Below are 20,819 nucleotides of genomic sequence, written 5' to 3'. Positions count from 1 at the left end.
TATTGTGACGCTGGCAGGCCAGATGCCAGCTCTTACCGAGGCTGCAGGCATTAGCTAAGAACTGACAACCTCATAGCTGGAGACCAGACCAGGTCACCTATGGGTTAGTTTTGCTCAAAACTGGTATAATTCTTGTAAGAATTATATTCAGTGTTTAGACTCTTTGAAATATTTGTGTGTTGCTGTGTATATTAGTCTCACTTGTAATATCTATATTCCATGTCATAAGTTAATACTTAAGTGTTTGCTCTGAAACTGTAAACGCCACAGTCAGGAGAGAAACATCACGAAGTGTGAAACACTAGTTTGCCGCAAGAGGTGTAATCTTCTGCCCAACAAAAGAAGGCCCATAGACACCAGACATACCACTGTGGAACATCAGAGGACAAAAGACTTCATTGATTGCTCTCCACCATTTGTGAAGAGGAGATGTGCATCTGAACTTGTCTCATCATCTTGAATTCTGGAGGAAGGGAATAAAAATCCTTGACAAGAAGAAACTGCATCTTTTTGGCTGTTTGAACTCTGAAGGACCAGAGACTCTAAACTGAAGCCAAAGATCCCCAGGGACCGCCTCCTGGGTCTGCCATGAAAGATAATTTGAATGTACAGATCACTACAGCTTTGTAGATGGTAACTCATTGGTGTGCATATGTTTGCTTTAACCTATAAATAACTCTTATTCCCTTTTCCTAGTTGTTAAACTTTTAGATAGTTTATTACAGGATTGGCTACAGGCATTGTCTCTGTTGTAAGATCTAGGGCACCAATTGAGCTGGGCTAAGTGACCAGTCTCTTGGGACTGGAAGCAACCTGAATGTGGTGTGATTTTTGGTGTAAATGATGATTTACCACTAAGTCCAGTTTGTCTGGGTGGCAAGACAGACTGGAGAGTCTCAGGGGACTGTCTGGGAATGGTAAGACTATTATAGTGATCCAGAAGTTCATGTTTGTTATTGGTTTGGTGAAATCTAATAGTAGAACACACACCACCAAATTGTCCTGTTTTTGACAGTCTGCCCTGAGGTAGGCACTCAGTCATGAGCCATTCCACACAGCGTGACAAATATAATGTACAAATTCTATGCCAAAAATGAATTCTCCAACACAGAGAAATTAGCCCACCTTATTTATATGCATTTACCTATTAGGGCTTGTAAAGGTCCCATTTACAATGGGCTTCAGAGAGATCAGTTCTGCAACTTTTACTCAGGGTGCACGTGCACACATGTGAGAGAGATTTCAGAGAGCTCTTCATGAAGTCATCTGGACTTTCCCTCGTTGGTAAAGTATGGTGTACCTGTTTTGTCTCCAAAATATTAAATCGAACATTCTACTCCAGTCTTATGTGATATTTTAGGGTTCTTGTATGTTGTCAGATTGCCACACTTGCAAAGGCTTTAATATTCCATATTAGAACCCACAGTGTCTTTGCATTATGATCTATCTTTTTCCACTCTGTACTAATGTCATACCTACTGACTCTGTTAGAGTCTATAAATGAACATGTGGGTATACTTGCTGCTGTTGCTTTCATTGGAATCCAATGCTCTTCATTGTCCTCCAAAGCACTTCTTTGGAAAAGAATCTTAAGAGAGAGAAGATTCCCTTACCCAGAAATAGCATTTCCACCATTAAAATGAGAAAGATGTATCTGTTTCCTAGAAGGAAAATAAGCCAAAATGACAAAAAAGTGTATGAAGACACCATCATTCTATACTGACAGAAGCAATAAATGAAAGTTGTGGATGTTATTGACTGTGCTACCAAATATTTTGATACCAATTACAGTGTAGTGTAGCTAAAGATGTTTTCAGCACCATATGAGACAGAAGTACAAATACTGAGTCAGAGAATGAAAGTCAGGATAAGAGCTTGTGCCACAACAGATGTAGAACAGAAAAGCAGCATGTATAGCAGAACATGATTCAGGAAGTCTGGGCACAGCATTATATATTATGTAGATGATGGAAGTTCAGGTTTCATGTTTTGGTTTGAGGGATCACAGAAAAGAGATCATCCTCTTCTCCCAAGAGGCAGAGTGAAAAGAGAATCAAACCACAACTTCAAAAAGTGCCCCATGTGGCAAGAAGCGTCATTAAATAAAAAATAGCAGTGGTTACCAAAAGGTCGAGAGGTTTGTGATCCAGAGACATAAGTGAAGTTATATAGCCTGATTTTTATGCTTTTGTTTAGTTTTCTTTATTTAACTAGAACAGTAATATATTAGTAAAGTGAAAATCTTATTGCCTTGTTCCCAACAGTCCTTTCAGATATATATGGGTCAAATACACTCCACTGGAGATTTTCCAAGGCAATTAGGCTACTAAATCTTACTGAAAGTCAATGCCATGTGTGACTTGGAAAATCTCCCCCAATATGTTCCGCTAGATTGTGTGTGTATGACTTCACATGTACAGAACTGGAGGGAAAGAAGTGGCACGCACACCAACTTTAACAGTCCCTTTCCCAACACTAGACAGCAATTAAAGCACAATATATAAGGTTGGCAAGTCCTGGGTGTCTATGTAAAACATACCTTTTCTGTGTTAATATAGCAAGATCAAGAAGAAGCAATGAGAATGGAGTACAAGCACAATCCACTTTGTCTCCAGAAACACAAGCATTCACTACCTCCAGAAGCAAAGGAAGAGATGATAGAAGCAGCTCATACAGTGTGACTTCAGGCAAGTCAATGGGAGTTAGGTGCCTAAATACGTTTGAGGATCTGGGCTGAAGTCCCTCTATGCCTCAGTTGTCCATCCGTAAAAGGGGGATAACAGTACGTTGATCTGTTGCAGGGGCGTTGGAGGGGTAAATACATTTAAAGAAGTTCAGATATTACAGTAATAGTGGCATATAAGTACCTTAGCTAGCTAGTTTAGAGTTAGGTGGCCATCCTTTCTCCTAAAGTCCTTATAACTAGACCAGGCCCAAGCATAATCTACTTTTCCATTTTTTTAAATCCGAGGATCTCTCCATATCAGACACTATTTCATTTATTTTTTTGAGCACCCAAAATATGTTTAATACCTCAGAAGAGCAAATAAAAATGCAATTCTTGCAGCAGACTCAATTGACAAGACACAGCAGAGGAAAGTAATAAACAGGCAAAAAGAGAGGGGATCAGGATGACACCAGTAAGATCACATAATCACTCAGTTCAGTGAGGCATGTGCACATCACTGCATTTCTTGTTTTTTCAGCCCTGTGCTTCAAGATGCAATGACAGAAGTGAGTTTATAGGAGGGATTTTGATGAGTTCAGGATACGTGGTTCAGTTGAATGGGAGGGAGGGCATTCCAAATATAAAGGGAGCCTGGGAGAAGATATAGAGATGCTTTACAGATGATAAATAGGGTATTAAGACTGACATAATTAGTGAAACAGAAAAGGCCAGGGAATGCCAAAGAAGACCAGATCAGAGATGTTGACGGGCTGTGTGATGTAGGGCCTTGAATATAATAATATTGGGATTTGTCAGATTGTCCTAACAAGTTTTTGCTTAAACTTTTTTTTGAATTTGTTACCCAGGGTTTTCAGAACCCACAGCAGTGGTAACTTACCTGTTTCACTTCAGGCAGTGTCAGGAATAAATCAGTGGGAACACAGCAATTCTGTCTGATAGAAGATTAATGCAAGTAAGCGTCCTTTATCTAAAACTGCAATTTATCAGATTTAAGCACACAGAGACATAAGCAATAGGTTTAGAACATCCCAAATATTAACCTAAAATCTGGAATGATATTGAGTAATTAACAACAGGTTTGCAGGGACCAGTTGCTTACCCACCAGGGAGAAAAGATGTTAGGAAAAACATCTCTCAAGATGGCTTCAGAGGACTGCTTCATAGTACACTATTAACTAATCTTTTATAACTTCTACAAAACACATAGGTAATAGTGACCCCCTAGTAAATCATCACTTTTTCTAATGTTCAATAAACTACTTATCAATAAACATTCCTAACAATCTTAATCATAATAAACTTCTATATCATATGTGCTTAAATCCAAGATTTGAAAAACTTGGTAGATGAAGTCTCAATTGTTGATTTTTCTAACACTCTCCGCCCCCTCCAATTCTCATTAGCAGAAATTCCCAGCTAGTTTTGACCTAGCCTTGAAAAGCCTGCTTTGAAATTACCCATATACTATGTGGTATTCTATTTTTATTAATTCATGGTGGCTGAAGCACATAATATGGTTGCAATTAGCTTGGGGCACCTGCCCCCCCCAAGATACAGGGTAACAATAAAGAGGCATTTAGATCTTCAAGAAATTTGTTTTGTTGATGCAGGTCTACTTAGAAGCTGATAATATCACCAGTAGCACTGATTCTTTGCCTCAATCTCTCTCTGCCTGAGATGACTTCTTATGTAAAAAGCTACTGCCTATAAATTCTTCAAGCAAACCAATCTGACAGTGTGTCAAAATGTTACCAAAGCAAAGCACACAAAGTTTAAACTTGACATGTAGTACAACAGGGCTATGTAAACAAAATCTGTGCTGGTCACTCCATGCACAATTACCTTATCACCGCTTTCACCCAACAAAACACAAAGAAAACCTTTAGAAACTAGTTGGGAACCAAAGAAATGTGCCTCACTTTGACCCTTACCAATTTATGTTACTTTCTCAAAGTATCTCTTTCAAGATTGGGCTTGAAATCTCTTCCTTTCAGTTCTTTCTCCTTTGTGAGTCCAAATAATGCTACTGATCACAATGGGTGTATCTATAACCCTCAGGATGTAATCTCCTCAGGTCTCCTGAAGTAAGAAGTTCTGGATTTGGACAGAATTTGGGTGGGAAAACTTCGAGGAAAACCTGAGATGGTGAAGGAAACTGTGTGGGACATTTAGTAGGTGATACCCCAGCATGAAGTTAGGTATGGGGTACTGTGTAGTATAGATGAAGACGTCTAGGTATGGTATAAAACTGAAGTTCTGACTACTTGCAACCTTGGAAGTTTCCATGGTATCTTTTGCAAGAGCAGAAATAGTGGATTTAATGTCTTGGTTGACGATGCAGCTTGTGTAATTACAGTATGTATATCTTAAAACTTCACCTGTAGTTTCAAATGAATGTAGTGTTCCTCTCCTGCCCTGAATCACTGTGTATTGTTAAATTGTTGTCATGTTCTTCAAAGTGATTTTATATATATATATATATGGTGTGGTCTGTGGAGCACTTTGGGCTCCTTGGTTGGAGGGTCCCATATACACATCATTATCACATGATTTGAATCCAGCCTGCTGCTTGGAGAGCCGGCAATATGAATATTCTCAAAATTAAACTTTCACAGTTTCCATCTGAAACCTGCATGGAGGCAAAAACTGTCTCCCATTGCCAACACTACATATTTAAAGACTAAAATGGAAGTTTTCTACATATCTACTAAACCTTCATATCAGCCCTAAATTAAAGCTGAGAGGATTTTTTTTTTGGTGAACATCCATATAACAAAATGGATCCTTATTATGGAAACTGTTTAGTTCAGAGGTCTAGTATTACACTTCTTGACTGGAATATTACACTAGTCTCCTGGCCATTCATAGGGCTAAATCCTGGTGTCTTTATTCAATTTTTATTCAGGCAAAAATCCTATTGATCTCAATGGCAGTTGTCTGACTAAATACTATGGTCTTTAGGATTTGACCTATTGATAATATACTTGGTCAGACATTTAATTCAAGCTGCTTTGGACCTTATAGAAGCTTTTAGTCACTGACTTTGTCCTGGTCATCTTTGGGAATGAAGTTGAAAGACCTTCAAAAAATAAAATCACAACAAAAATAACTTGGTCTGGCAAATGGAAACATTTGTTTTATACTTTTTTAAAAAAAAAGATGATTTTCCCCATCTTTAGTTTCTGTTCACATATTTTTATAGTTTGCAATCTTCAGTAAGAAGATGTTTCTTTCAGTGTCTGTGGAATAATGAACTGAGTTCTGTCCAGTATGGCCCTGTTTTCATATTTAGCACTACAAAGCTTGGATGATATATATTGTCTCCAGAACACTCATCTATTCCCATAGATAGGTGAGCAGCCTGCCTTCTGCTATGCAAGGTAGAGACCTGAGATTGGAAAAGTGCTAGCAATGTGCAATTATTTTATTGTTTAACGTTGTACTTGACTCACAAGAAAGTCCTACGTGTAATGCAGGCACAGGACAGGAGTACATGTTTGTATAAGTGGATTTGATTACCACCCCACAGTGGCCATTGGATTCATAGATTCTGATTTTTATGTTCAAAACTAAATTCCTGTGATACACTCATCCCAGTATTGGGGGGGATGAAGTGAGATATCTTGCTCCATTGCAGCCTCCTTCAATCCCTTCCAGAAAACTGCCCTTAAATGTAGTCCTGTAACCATGGGATATGTTGCTAGAAGCTATAGCAGGGCTGAATCAAACACAGTGGTTCTTGACATTTGGATGTTCTTACATGGCTGCAATGCTCTCTGTTCTGTGGATACATAGAAGACTCTAGTCCAGGGCCACCCAGAGAATTCAGGGGGCATGGGGCAAAGCAATTTCAGGGGCCACTTCCATAAAAAAAAGTTGTAATACTATAGAATACTATATTCTCATGGGGGCCTCTGCGGGGCCCAGGGCCTGGGGCAAATTCCTCACTTCCCCAGGTGAGTATTGTAGTTTTAAGAATGCATGATAGAGATCTTGTAGGTGTTTGTCTCTGTCAGAGGGATTGGAGCAAATGCGGTTGTATCTTATATCTTAAACCCATATCTGCAGCTTTTGACTCTTTAAGTGTGTGTGTGTGTGTGTGTGTGTGTGTGTGTGTGTGTATTTAGTAGTTTTGACTCTTACCATAGCCCTCCAGTGACTTTTCGTAAAAATTGCCATGCCCAAATATTACCCTAATAATCAGTGACATCAGCAGGGTTGATTCATGTAGATAATGTCTAGCCCACAATTGCGAAAACAGTAGGTGAAAACAGTCTAAATTGTCAATGGCTTTTTGGTTCATCTGAATTCTCAATGGCTTTTTGGTTCAACAGTATTTGTGGCCTGTTAATTGAGACCAACTCACTTTAGTTTGCATGAAAATTTGGGGAATGGCTATTGTTGTCATATGGATACCTGTATTTGCATGTGAAAAAGGCTTTCAGATGCTATGGTGATGAGAGCAATACAAATACCAAGATGGATATTTGTGCACAAATAAGAGTATTTGTTAGTCACTGCTCATTGTTTGTCATTATTCTCCAGTTTAAAAGGATTGTCATCCAATCAGAAAGCAGAAGCAATCCCATGTGATTTAGATGACCAGTCACACACCACAGATAATAAATAGCTGGTGGAAACAACTGATAGATTAAAATGTTTGTTTAAACTATGCAGTGAATACTTGGAAATAACAAACACATTCACAGAAATCAGACTCAATTTGTGAATGATTTAACAATTTAGAAAAGGGACTACATTTGTTTTATTTTAATGAAAAATTAGACTAGTTCTATTAAAATGTATAAGGACAGAGTAAACACACAACTCCTGGTGTAAAGACATCTCTTTCAAATCTTGGCTTTGGTCTTTATTTTCAGGATCAGCCTGAGATGTATTTAATACAGATAATGATCTCCAAGTTGAAATATCTGAACTTACCTTCTGACAAGCGATTTTTGTAGAACTTGATTTTTTTTCATCTGCAGCACATTCACAAAATGGAAATGAAGATATTCTGAAACATATGTGTTTGTAAAACAAAATATTTTAGCTTTTCATAGAATACATAGGAATGAAGTCTAATTCTTCTCATTCCCACATTGCCCCTAAGACTCTGAGTGGAGATCTCATAGAGTACTATATATCCCATCTATTTTCTCCAGTGGGATATTTCACCTGGGTTATTATCACCACTATTTTGCTATGTACAATGAAATTAACAGTGATTCCATTTGCTGAAATCGTATGGAGACTGCAACTGCACTCTGCCTTAGTACCAAATGAGTACAGTGTGCCCTTCAATAATTCTCTAAAATGCCTTGGAAATAATATGCTGGAATATTACTGAACTGTGACTGAAGCACCATTTGTGCTAAATGTGACAGTACACGAATGATATTCCTCAATAAAAGTTCAAACTACATTAATCTTTCACAGAGGTTCATTGACTGGGAAGATGCCTTAGATACAAAATAAAGATACTGTGGCCACATTTCAAATTATTTCTAAGCATTTTCTTGGGGTCTGTCTCCTTCAGAAACATGTACATTAATTTCTCTCTTATATATTTAAACCTAACCAATGGGAAAAATGCAATAAATTATAATATCCCTACAACCATATTAGTAAAAGCTTTACATCTACATTTGCTGTAGAGAAATCCCCTCTTGGCCATGGTATCATTAAATATAATATGTAATGGTAGGCAATGTAATATACTTCTTATTTTCATTCCATAGGGATGACCATGCATAACTCATTTGTCGCTTTGCTTTCCTCTGCTATACTGAGTTACAGCCTTTCCTGACGTGAAAAAGGGTTTTACTCTGGCAACAGTCAGACATTCTCTCTCATATTCTCCTTTCAACATCCCAATATAATAAGGAGAAAACACAAACGGAGATTCACATTTTCAGAAGTGTCCAGTCATTTAGGGTGCCTAGGTTCCTAAACACCCAATTCTAGATACCTAGGGACTCATTGGGGAACAATTAAACTGCTGGGCCCTGAATAACTTGTAACTGAATAAGTACCTTTAGAAATGCAGGCAAAATTGCTGGCCGGGCTTTCTTGGGGTAACTGAAGAATGATTTAGTAATATAGGTAAGCATTGAGCAAAAAGTCCCCTGAAAATCCATGTCTGGAAAAGGTAAGACTATGTTAACATTAGGTAATGGTGTTTTTAATAACCTTTTTATTCAAATAAGAAAAATAAAGGTTATGTTAAATAATTTAGGATGATACAATAATTTAGGATGATACACATGTACTGAACTATAATATTTTAAAAATGGCTGAATGGTAAAAATAGAGGCTAAATATTAGTTTAAAGTTAATATTTTGTGACAATATATGTTGAATGGTAAAAGGATAGATGATTGATTTATAACAACATAGACTGGAGAATGAAAAATTATGACACTTTGGGTAAATGTATAACTGGGTCTGTGAAATGATAGATGGTGTAGCAGGACAAATTAATGTACAAAAACCACCCAAGTGAACAAGGGCCAAAGTTGGAGAACAGTGGTCCAGAAACTGAGATGACCATCATGAAGTAGAGTGCTTTCTGGTACCTCAGAACTTGGTGACCTGGGCCCAACTTGTTCCATCTTATCTTTCTTATTGTCTGTCATATCTATATGATCAGAAACTATAAGTGACAATGATTCTGTCTAAACATTTATAAATAAAGTTGAAAATTGATTAAGCCTAAATTGGCTGGACTCATACTTCAGTTTCCCAGCGTACTGGAGGAATGAGCATAGTATAGGGAGTCAGGAGATTCATTCATAGATTCCAAGGCCAGAGAGGACCATTGTCAACATCTAGTCTGACTCCCCTGTATAACACAAGCCATAGAACATCCCCAAAATAATTCCTAGAACATATCTTTTGAAAAAACATCCAATCTTGATTTAAACATTGTCAGTGATGACCATCACGACCTTTCGTAAACTGTTCCAATGGTTAATTACACTCACTGTTAAAAAATGTATGCTATATTTTCCATCTGAATTTGTCTAGCAGCAACTTCCAGTGATTAGATTGTTTATACCTTTCTCTGATAGATTGAAGGGCCAATTATCAAATATTTGTTTCCCACATAGATACTTATAGACTATAATTGAGTCACCCTGTAACCTTTTCCGTAAACGAAGTAGATTGAATTCTTTGAGTCTATAAGGGATGTCTTCTAATCCTTTAATCATTTTCATGGTTCTTCTCTGAGCCCTCTCCAATTAATCAATATCCTTATTGAATTGTGGGCACCAGAAATGGATGCAGTATGCCAGCAGCTGTTGCACCAGTGCCAAATACAGAGGTAAAATAACATCTGTACTCCTAGTTGTGATTCCCCTGTTAATGCATCCAAGGATTGCATTAGTCCTTTTGGCCACCGTGCCCCACTGGGAGTTCGTGTTGAACTAATTACCTACCACGACTCCCAAATCTTTTTCAGAGTCACTGTTTTCCAGGATAGAGTCCCCGATACTGTAAGTATGGCCTACATTCTCGGTTCCTAAATATACATATTTACATTTATCCATATTAAAATGCATTATTTGCCTGTATTCAGCTTACCAAGCAATCCAGATCTCTCTGTCAGTGACCTGTCATCTTCATTATTTGCCACTCCCCTGATTTTTGTGTCCTCTGAAAACTTTATCACTGATAATTTTATGTTTTCTTCCAGGTCATTGATAAAAATGTTAAATAGCTTAGGACCAAGAACAGCTCCCTGTGAGGCTCTACTAGAAACATATGCATTTGATGAGTCCCCATTTACAATTACATTTTGAGAACTTCCATTGTTTGCAGTGCAATTGTAGCCACGTTGGTCCCAGGATATTAGAGAGACAAGGTGAGTGAGGTAATATCTTTTGTTGGATAAACTTCTGTTGGTGAAGGAGACAAGCTTCGACAAAAAAGCTTGTCTTTTTCACCAACAAAAGTTGGTCCAACAAAAGATATTACTTCACCCGCCTTATCTTTCTAATTATGAGACATATCACCATTTAAGAAATGAGATATCAAATTAGTTTGTCAGGCTCTATTTTGCATAAACCCATGTTGATGGGCATTAATTATATCATCCTTCTTTAATTCTCTATTAATCAAGTCCTGTATCAGCCACTCCCTCAACTTGCCTCAGGATAAAAGACAGACTGATAGGTCTATAATTACTCAGGTCATCCCATTTACCCTTTTTAAATATTGACACAATATTAGCTTTCCTGCAGTCTTCTGGAATGTCCCAGTGTACCAAGACTTATTAAAAAGCATCATTAACAGTCCAGCGTGTTCCTCAGCCAGTTCTTTTAAAACTCTTGGATGTAAGTTCTCCAGACCTGCTGATTTTAGAAATGCCTAACTTTAGTAACTGCTGTTTAACATCCTCCTGATATACTAATGAAATGGGAAGAGTGTTATCATATGATAGGACTACATCATCTTTTTTCCCAAATATTGAACAGAAATATTTATTGAACACTTCTGCCTTTTCTGCATTATTACTGACAATTCTATGATATCCATGTAGTGATGGACCAATACCATTGTTAGGATTCTTTTTGTTCCTAAGATACTTAGAAAACCCTCCTCATAGTCCTTAACTTTTCTGGCTATAGATTTCTCCTTTTGTCCCTTTGCTTCCCTTATTAGTGTTCTGCAATTCCTAGCTTCTGATTTATATTCATTACTATCCACCACCTCTTTCTTCCATTTGTTAATATTTTTTATAGGTGCCTTCACTTTTCCTCTAGCGAGGTCAGGTGTTTTTAGCCTTCTTCCTTGATTGTGGGATTATGGTCTCTAATGAAGTGTTCTTAAACAATTCCTGATTATCATTCACATTTTTCTGATTAAATTCTTCCTAGATGATTTGTCTTATAATTGTTTTCAGCTTTGTGGAACTGGCCTTTTAAAAGCACCAAGTGGATATATTACTGGTCTGAACTTCCTTCTGATTGCTCATTTTAAGTGTGATCAAGTCATGATCACTTGTACCTAAGCTACCATTAATTTTTACTTCTGTGATCAGTTCCTCTTTATCTGTCAAGACAAGGTCTAAAATAGAATTCTCTCATGTTGGATGCAACACTTCTTGAGTTAAGAAATTGTCATCTATAACATTTAGAATTTCCAGGATGTTTCAGTACTGGCAGTATGAGATCTCTAGCATATGTCACTCTTATTGAAGTTCCCCATGAACATAAAGTTTTTTTTTCCTAGACATTATAGATAGGTGTCTAAGGAGCCTGTCATTCTGTTCCCTAGTGTGATTTGGCGGTCTGTTGCAGCCAGTGACTAATACCCCATCTTGTGCTTTATCTGTTAAAACATTGATTCAAGATCACTTTCTTTTGGCGTTTTCAGTGACTTGGAGACAGGTTATGTAAAAAATGGCATTACCTGAGTGCCACTCCTCCTCTTTTGTCAACTTTTTTCCTAAATAGGTTATAATAATTGATTTCAGTATAACCATTGGTTTCAGTAATACCAACTAGATTAAATTTTCCTCCTGTTTGTTACCCAGACTCCTAGGAGGTCCTGGATTCTAACCCTGGCTCTTTCCTGATTCACTCTGTGGTCTTGAGCACATCCCTTCACCTTTTGTCCCATTTCCCTTCTATAAACTGGGAATAAAAATATTTCCAGCCCCTCTCACAAAGTTGTGTGAACATCACTTAGTTATTATCTGAACAATGCTTTGAACATATAAAAGTGTTATGAAAATGTGAAGTAACATTTTTCACAAGTCCAGTTGACCTCACTGGGAGCGGTGAGTATTCACCCCTTCTGACAAACATGCCCTGGACGCCTCAAGTTTAGGCATCCAAAAACTGAGGCACCCAAAATTGGGTCTAAATTTTCTCACCCCAAGTAACTTTCCCAGAGTCATGCAGGAAGGTTGTGTTGCAGCCAGTGAATAATAGATTCTGTTCCTCTGACTTGCGGTCTTGTGCTATAAATACAAAACTCGTTTTCTTCCCTATATACGTATCATTTGTTTTGCCATATATTATCCAGAACTCTGTATTTTTTTCAGTTAAATTTTGACATTCAAACTTGTGTCAGTGACTTCAGAGGTCAGAATCTATCCTAATGCTGCTTGATGATCTGGCTGTGAGCAGCAGCAGTGCACACTGGACTTGACATCAGCACTTGCCCTTCAAAAATGGAAGATCTGGGTGCAGCAATGCACTGCTCAGCTGATCAGTGCTACAATGGTGGAACTGCCCCTGAGGTGGTCTGTAGAAATCCACACTCAGTGTTGATTAAAAGTTAATGCACTTTTTTCTTCTATCAGTTTGAAAATGCATGCTTGAGCTCTGATCAGCTGATGGTCTGCTGTCACTTAGTGTATGTCTACACTACAAAATTAGGTCGAATTTATAGAAGTCGATTTTTTAGGAAGCGATTTTACACAGTCGATTGTATATGTCTCCATTAAGCACATTAAGTATGCGAAGTGTGTCCACAGTACCGAGGCTAGCATTGACTTTCAGAGCCTTGCACTGTGGGTAGCTATCCCACAGTTCCCACAGTCTCCGCCACACATTGGAATTCTGGGTTTAGCTCCCACTGCCTGATGGGACAAAAACATTGTCCTGGGTGGTTTTGGGTACATGTCATCAGTCACCCCTCCCTCTATGACAGCAATGGCAGACAATCGTTTCACGCCTTTTTTCCGTGAAGACACCACACCATGGCAAGCGTGCAGCCCACTCAGCTCAGCCGCCACTGTTGTGTCCTGGGTGCTACTGGCAGCAGACGGTGCATTAGGGCTGCAAACCATCGTCACGCTTCCACTGACACTCTGCTTTCCTGCAGACGCCATACCACGGTAAGCATGGAGCCCGCTCAGATCATCGCAGCAGTTATGAGCACTGTAAACACCTCGCGCATTATCCTGCAGTATATGCAGCACCAAAACCTGCAAAAGCAGGCGAGTAGGTGACAGCAGAGCGGTGATGAGAGTAATGAGGTCATGGACACAGACTTCTCTCAAAGCACGGCCCCCTGGCAATTTGGACATCATGGTGATAATGGGGCAGGTTTGTGCTGTAGAACGCCAATTCTGTGACTGGGAAACAGGCACAGACTGGTGGGACTGCATAGTGTTGCAGATCTGGGATGATGCCTAGTGGCTGCAAAACTTCCGCATGCGTAAGGGCACTTTCATGGATCTTTGTGACTTGCTGTCCCCTCCCCTGAAGCACAAGAATACCAAAATGAGAGCAGCCCTCACAGTTGAGAAGCGAGTGGTGATAGCCCTCTGGAAGCTTGCAATGCCAGACAGCAACTGGTCAGTCAGGAATCAATTTGGGGTGGGCAAATCTCCTCTGAGGTCTCCTCTGATCCAAGGAGCCAACACAATCACCGAATTGCTGCTATCAAGGGTAGTGACTCTGGGAAATGTGCAGGTCATAGTGGATGGCTTTGCTGTAATGGGATTTCCTAACTGTGGTGCGGCAATAGACGGAACCCATATCCCTATCTTGGGACCGGAGCACGAAGGCAGGCAGTACATAAACCTAGAGGGGTACTTTTCAGTGGTGCTGCAAGCACTGGTGGATCACAAGGGACATTTCACCAACATCAACGTTGGATGGCCAGGAAAGGTACATGATGCTCGCATTCTTAGGAATTCTGGTCTGTGTGAACGACTGCAGCAAGGGACTTACTTTCCAGACCAGAAAATAACCTTTGGGGATGTTCAAATGCCTATAGTTATCCTTGGGGACCCAGCCTACCTCTTAATGCCATAGCACATGAAGCCGTACACAGGCAGCCTGGACAGTCGTTAGGAGCTGTTAAACTATAGGCTGAGCAAGTGCAGAATGGTGGTAGAATGTGCATTTGGACATTTAAAAGCGCGCTGGTGCAGTTTACTGACTCAGTTAGACCTCAGCGAAACCAATATTCCCATCGTTATTACTGCTTGCTGTGTGCACCACAAGATCTGTGAGAGTAAGAGGGAGATGTTTATGGCAGGGTGGGAGGTTGAGGCAAATCACCTGGCCTGGCCGCTGATTGCGTTCATCCTGACACCAGGGCGGTTAGAAGAGCACAGCAGGGCATGCTGCACATCAGAGAAGCTTTGAAAAACAGTTTCATAACTGGCCAGGCTATGGTGTGACAGTTCTGTTTGTTTCTTCTTGATGAAAACCTGCCCCCTTGGTTCACTTTACTTCCCTGCAAGCCAACCGCCCTTCCCTCCCCCCCTTGATCTCTGCTTGCAGAGGCAATAAAGTCATTGTTGTTTCAAATTCATGCATTCTTTATTAATTTGTCACACAAATGGGGGATAACTGCCAAGGTAGCCCAGGAGGAATGGTGGAGGAGGGGAGGAGGGAAGGACAAGGGGGTCACACTGCACTTCAGAACTTATTCAATGCCAGCGTTATGTTGCTTGGGCAGTCGTCTGGAGTGGAGTAGTTAGGTGCCTGGAGGGCTCCCCCTCGGCTTTCTTGGGCATCTGGGTGAGGAGGCTATGGAACTTGGGGAGGAGGGCGGTTGGTTACACAGGGGCTGCAGCGGCAGTCTTTGCTCCTGCTGACTTTCCTGCACCTCAACCATACACTGGAGCATATCAGTTTGATCCTCCAGTAGTTTCAGCATTGCATCCTGCCTCCTCTCATCATGCTGCCCCCACCTCTCTTCTTGCTCCAGCCTTCTATCCTCTCGTGCGTCCCTCCGGTCCTTGCGTTCATTTTGTGCTTTCCTGGACTCTGACATTGTTTGCCTCCACGCATTCTGCTGGACTCTTTTGGTGTGGGAGGACTGCATGAGCTCAGAGAACATTTCATCGTGGGTGCATTTTTTTCAACTTCTGATCTGCGCTAGCCTTTGGGACGGAGATGATAGGGGGAGTGTTGAAACATTTGCAGCTGTGAGAGGAAAAAAATGGAGAGTTTGGTTGACCATTTAAAATGGAATGGCCATTTAAAAGGAGGGGCTGTGGTTTTCAGGTTAATGTGCAGCATAAGCCCCCCATCACATCCAATTCTCTGGGATGATCACTTCACCCCTCCCTGCACCACATGGCTAACAGCGGGGACGATTTCTTTTCAGCCACAGGCACACAGCCCAGCAGGAATGGCCACTTTGAATGTCCCCTTAATAAAACTTCCCTATTTCAACCAGGTGACCATGAATGATATCACTCTCCTGAGGATAACACAGAGAGATAAAGAACAGATTTGCTTGACTGCATTCCAGTAGCTCTACTGGTCTGAATACATCCCAAGTCTTCAGGGAAAATTAAACATTAAACATGCTTTCTTTTAAACCATGTATTATATTTACAAAGGTATACTCACCAGAGGTGCCTTCTCCGACTTCAAAGTCCGGCAGTGAGGGTTGGGAGGGTAATGTCTCCAGGATGATAAACAGTTCCTGGCTGTCGGGGAGAACGGTTTCTCCACTTGCCTGCTGTGCACTATCTTCAACCTCCTCCTCCCTATCATCTTCCTTGTTGCCAAAGTCCTCATCCCTGTTGTGTGAGACTCCCTTGCAGGAGTCCACGTACAGGGGTGGGTTAATTGTAGGGGCACGACCTAGAATTGCATGCAGCTCATGATAGAAGCGGCATGTCTGGGGGTCTGACCTGGAGCGGCTGTTTGCCTCTTTGGTTTTTTGGTAGGCTTACCTGAGCTCCTTAAGTTTCACGCGGCACTGCTGCGGGTTCCTGTTATAGCCTCTGTCCTTCATGCCCTTGAAGTTTTTTTCAAATATTTTGGCATTTCATCTTTTGGAACAGAGTTTGATAGCGTGAGTTCATCTCCCCTTACAGTGATCAGATCCAGTACCTCCCTTTTGGTCCATGCCTGAGCTCTTTTGTGATTCTGGGACTCCATGGTCACCTCTGCTGATGAGCTCTGCATGGTCACCTGTGCTGATCAGCTTGCCACACTGGCCAAACAGGAAATGAAATTCAAAAGTTTGCGGGGCTTTTCCTGTCTACCTGGCCAGTGCATCTTAAGTTGAGAGAACTGTCCAGAGTGGTCACAATGGAGCACTCTGGGATAGCTCCCAGAGGCCAATACTGTCGAATTGCGTCCATACTACCTCCAAATTCGACCCGGCGATGTTGATTTCAGTGCTAATCCCCTCATCAGGGAGGAGTACAGAAATTGATTTTAAGACCCCTTAAAATCAACAAAAATGGCTTCATCGTGTGGACGGGTGCAGGGTTAAATCAATCTAACGCTGCTAAATTTGACCTAAACTCGTAGTGTAGACCAGGGCTAAATTCATGTTGGAGCAAGAATTTAGTGCACTGGAAGGGCTGGCACAGTGTTGGTGCTCTATAAATACAAATTGTGGGATGTTTCAATACAGGCAACGATGGGAATCCGATTAAGGAAATTAACAAAAAAGGCAAGAGAATGTCAGTGTTTTCTACACTGCAAGCCCATGTTTGGGTATTTGGCTACTTATAATATAGCTGAATCACCTTTTCTTACAGCATGTTTTACCTATGAGGCTCATTCGTGACATTTTACTGGTAAAGAATATCCCTGCCCACACTCTATATTGTCAGCTGTATTTGATGCAACAATGATTAATAAGCTAGTGGGTGATAAGTAAATATTTGACAATATTGTTCTTCGCTTTGCCTTGCATGTAAAAGAGATACATTCGCAGAATAGTTGTCTTCCTTAGGTTTGCCATATCCCTTTGTGTCTTTTCACTTTTGACTTACAGGAGATATGCCCGTATGCTCTATATAATAGGGTGATTAGTGAGTCTTTATCATTCACTTATTGCACATTGTTTTTGTGTCAGCTTGAGCTAAAAAACCCTCCTGATGTTTACCCTAAACCTGTCTCTCATCAATTTCCAATTTTGGCCACGTGTATGCCAAAATTTTCAAGTGCTTTCTAATTCTGGCTGCCTGTTTTTAGACAGCTTGGGAATGATTTTCAAAGATGCTGAGTGATCACATTTCCCACTGAGGTACCCAAAATTTTAAAAATGTTGCTCATGACAACCTCTTCCTAATGAGTCAAATGCGGCATCTCTTAGATGTTATTTGACCTCCTTTTGGTTTTGAAATACTATAAAGATGCACTGCACACACTTAGATACCTTATCTCAGAGCCAAACCTATTCTGCTGCTGAAATCCTTGCTCCCTAAATGAGCCTCGTTGCCCTTTGATAGACTTGCCTTTAAACCTGAATGTCTGTCTTCAGGGTCAGTGCACTGAACAAATTACTTCACGAGTGGCCTTCTTAAAGGGACATATTGTAATTTCCTTAGATTTTCAAGTAATTTCTTGGAACTATATTTGTCTTCTTTTTTCTCACTTGCTATTGAAAACTGGGCACCTGTTTTCTGTTACCTCTGGGATCTTTTTCTTCTGAATGTCCTTTAGTAAATTACCACTCAGTTATATTCTGCCTCTTGACTGATTTTTTTCCCATAGACACAGGTTTGTGTTTACTGAAATTAAAGCTCATGAATTGTATTTTACATCATTATCTTTCTCTGATTAAATTGTCTTCACAATTCCTTATGTTTAACTTGGTGCAGTATTAGTAATTTTTTCTACTTCTCTGCTATTGGCAAACTTAGAATCACCTGAGAAAGCTTTAAAAACACTGCGTGAATGGATGGCCCAATAAAGTAAAGCCCACTATTGATGACTTGTATATCACACGTCTATAAATATTCAAAGTTCTACTTAATGGCTCACTTTAGAGCATGCAACCCAGAGGACTGAGGTGGCAGGAGCACAATTCCTTTCTCTTTAATACTCTGTCATGAGAGGCTAGTGTGTGAAAACAGTCCGAGTTACAATCCTGTGGTACTGTTAAGAGCGCAGAACTTGAGAATTGGACACTTTGCTCCCCGTAATAAAGCGGAGATCACATGGGCAGGATACAACACTGGCATTATTTCAGACAGACATACTGAAACTAAAGCCACATACTCTTTAGTGATTTAATAAAAGATTTCTTTAATTTCAATCACTGTGAAGATGCTAGTGATAAGATATGTCCGATCTTGAATAGGAAACTGCTGGCACCATGGGCTTTCCTGAGGCCCTGCTTACAAAAAACACAATTTATATTTTTTATTTCTTGACAAGAGGCAAACTGCTGAATTCTATTAGGTCAATTTTGGATTACTGGTGGTTAGTTGGTATTTCTCTTCCCTCAAATGTGAGAGATCTGAATTTATATCTGCACATGTAAAAGATATTGGTGGGACTGAGAATTTACAAACCTATCCATGAGATATGTATATAGAATCTGTTAACCACTCTTCTCACTTTTTTTTTTCAAGAAGTAATTTGAAAAATGTGACAATATGCACGTGGAAAACAGGACACCAATAAATCATAGTAAGTGCAAGATCTATACTAATAACATGTTTATTTGCGGAATGCAGCCTGCCTTCCACTTTTCCTGAGGGAAAACACTCACCGTCTGCTGTGGCTAGACTGCTCATTTGCTTGTGGAATTCAGAACCTATTGCCCCTTCTTTTATTGTTTTCATGTGCTGCCTCCCCACCTCCCATGTCCATTGATCCAGCGTAGAAGGCTCTCACATTTCCAAAGTGGTATTTATAGAGCTTATGCCACATTCTCTGTAGGTTGGTAGGATGTCTGCTGGATAATTCACTCTAGGTTACCAGTTTTGCCTGCTATGGCCCCCTACCTTCCTTACTTATGTCAACAGTGGGTTAAAGGGTTCATTATGCTCTGGAGTTTAATAGTGTCGTGTAACTGGCCAATAGGGGCTATTCAACAGCAATGCAAGCTTCCATTGTATGATGGCTTCATCCTGTAAAGCTCTGTCTGAAGCTTAACAGCATTTATATCTGTATTTGCTGTTTCTTAAAACCTTTAATTGCCAACTATAATCTAGGCAGGGTCAGTTGGATGGATGGATGGATGGATGTGTGGTACAGGACTGGAAATGAAGAGTTGTGGATCCTATACCTAGTTTTGCTAGCAATTTCCTTGTGACCACCTGCAAGTTGCTTAACCACACTGTGCTTCAGAGTCCTCATCAATAAAATGAGAATCACAACATGTGTCTACCTCACAGCAGGATGGAGGGTTAATTTATTAATGTTGTAAAAGCCTTTGACACCCATACGGTCTGTAGATAGCTGCGATGGGATCATTCTACCACTTCTATGAGTATCTTGCTAAATACAAACTACTTGCAAAACTGCTCACCTATAAAATTTCAATTCCCTCTCTCCACATCCATATGTATTAATACTGTTTCATAAAAACAAAATTAAAAACTCCCTCCCAATAAAAATAATATAATTCACCTTATAAAAATGGTAGTCTTTGAAAATAAAATATTTGGAGATTGGCCTGAAAATGCATCATGAATGTATTGTTCCAATAAAATGAAAGGTAAGTGATAATATATGCCACTTCATAAAAAATATCATGTGCCCATATTTCCCCACCAATGTTCAAATGGTAGCAGTGATAAGTATGGAAGTTACATAACCATCTATATATTCCACCTACCTAATTCAAGAACTAGTGTCACACCCATTGCAGTAAGTAGAAACCCTTCCTGTGAATCTGAAGTCCTGTATATTCTTCAAAGCCTTTGGGGTAAAATTCTACCATGAGATACAGCCATGAAACCCTCAGTGAGGATTGCATAGGTATAAGGTTAGGAATAGTTAAGGCCAGAACTTGGATTAGTGTGCATACTCTCTGAGTGTTCCAAATTTTGCTCTAAGTTGCAACTTTTGTGTTGTTTAGCCTTCCTTTTCCACAATACTGCTAGGCCAGGCAATCTAAAGGGGAAGGTGCAGTGTAATGGGAACCAGTAGGCATGGGTCTGTAGCTCACCTCTTCCACAATGACTGCGTTTCATATGTCTGTGCGTTTCACACCCCTTACTATTGACCATGGCTTCAGGTGGCTGCACGTGATGGAATTTTCGTTTTTTCCAGTTTTCCTTTTAAACAACTGGTTTATTTAACCTACAGAGTGAGAAAACATCCCTTAAAAACAGTTTTTTATAGTTTTAATAGTTAAAAGCCATTATGTGAGTTATGGTGTGATGTGCAACAAAACACAGGTGCTCCATTGTGAGGCTTTCCAGGGGTCCCCAGGGTTACGAGGCACATCA

The sequence above is a fragment of the Gopherus evgoodei genome, chromosome 2, assembly GCF_007399415.2.
Source record: "Gopherus evgoodei ecotype Sinaloan lineage chromosome 2, rGopEvg1_v1.p, whole genome shotgun sequence".
Classification (NCBI taxonomy): domain Eukaryota; kingdom Metazoa; phylum Chordata; order Testudines; family Testudinidae; genus Gopherus; species Gopherus evgoodei.
The sequence above is the reverse complement of the archived record's forward strand: the minus strand, read 5'-3'. Positions refer to the sequence as shown.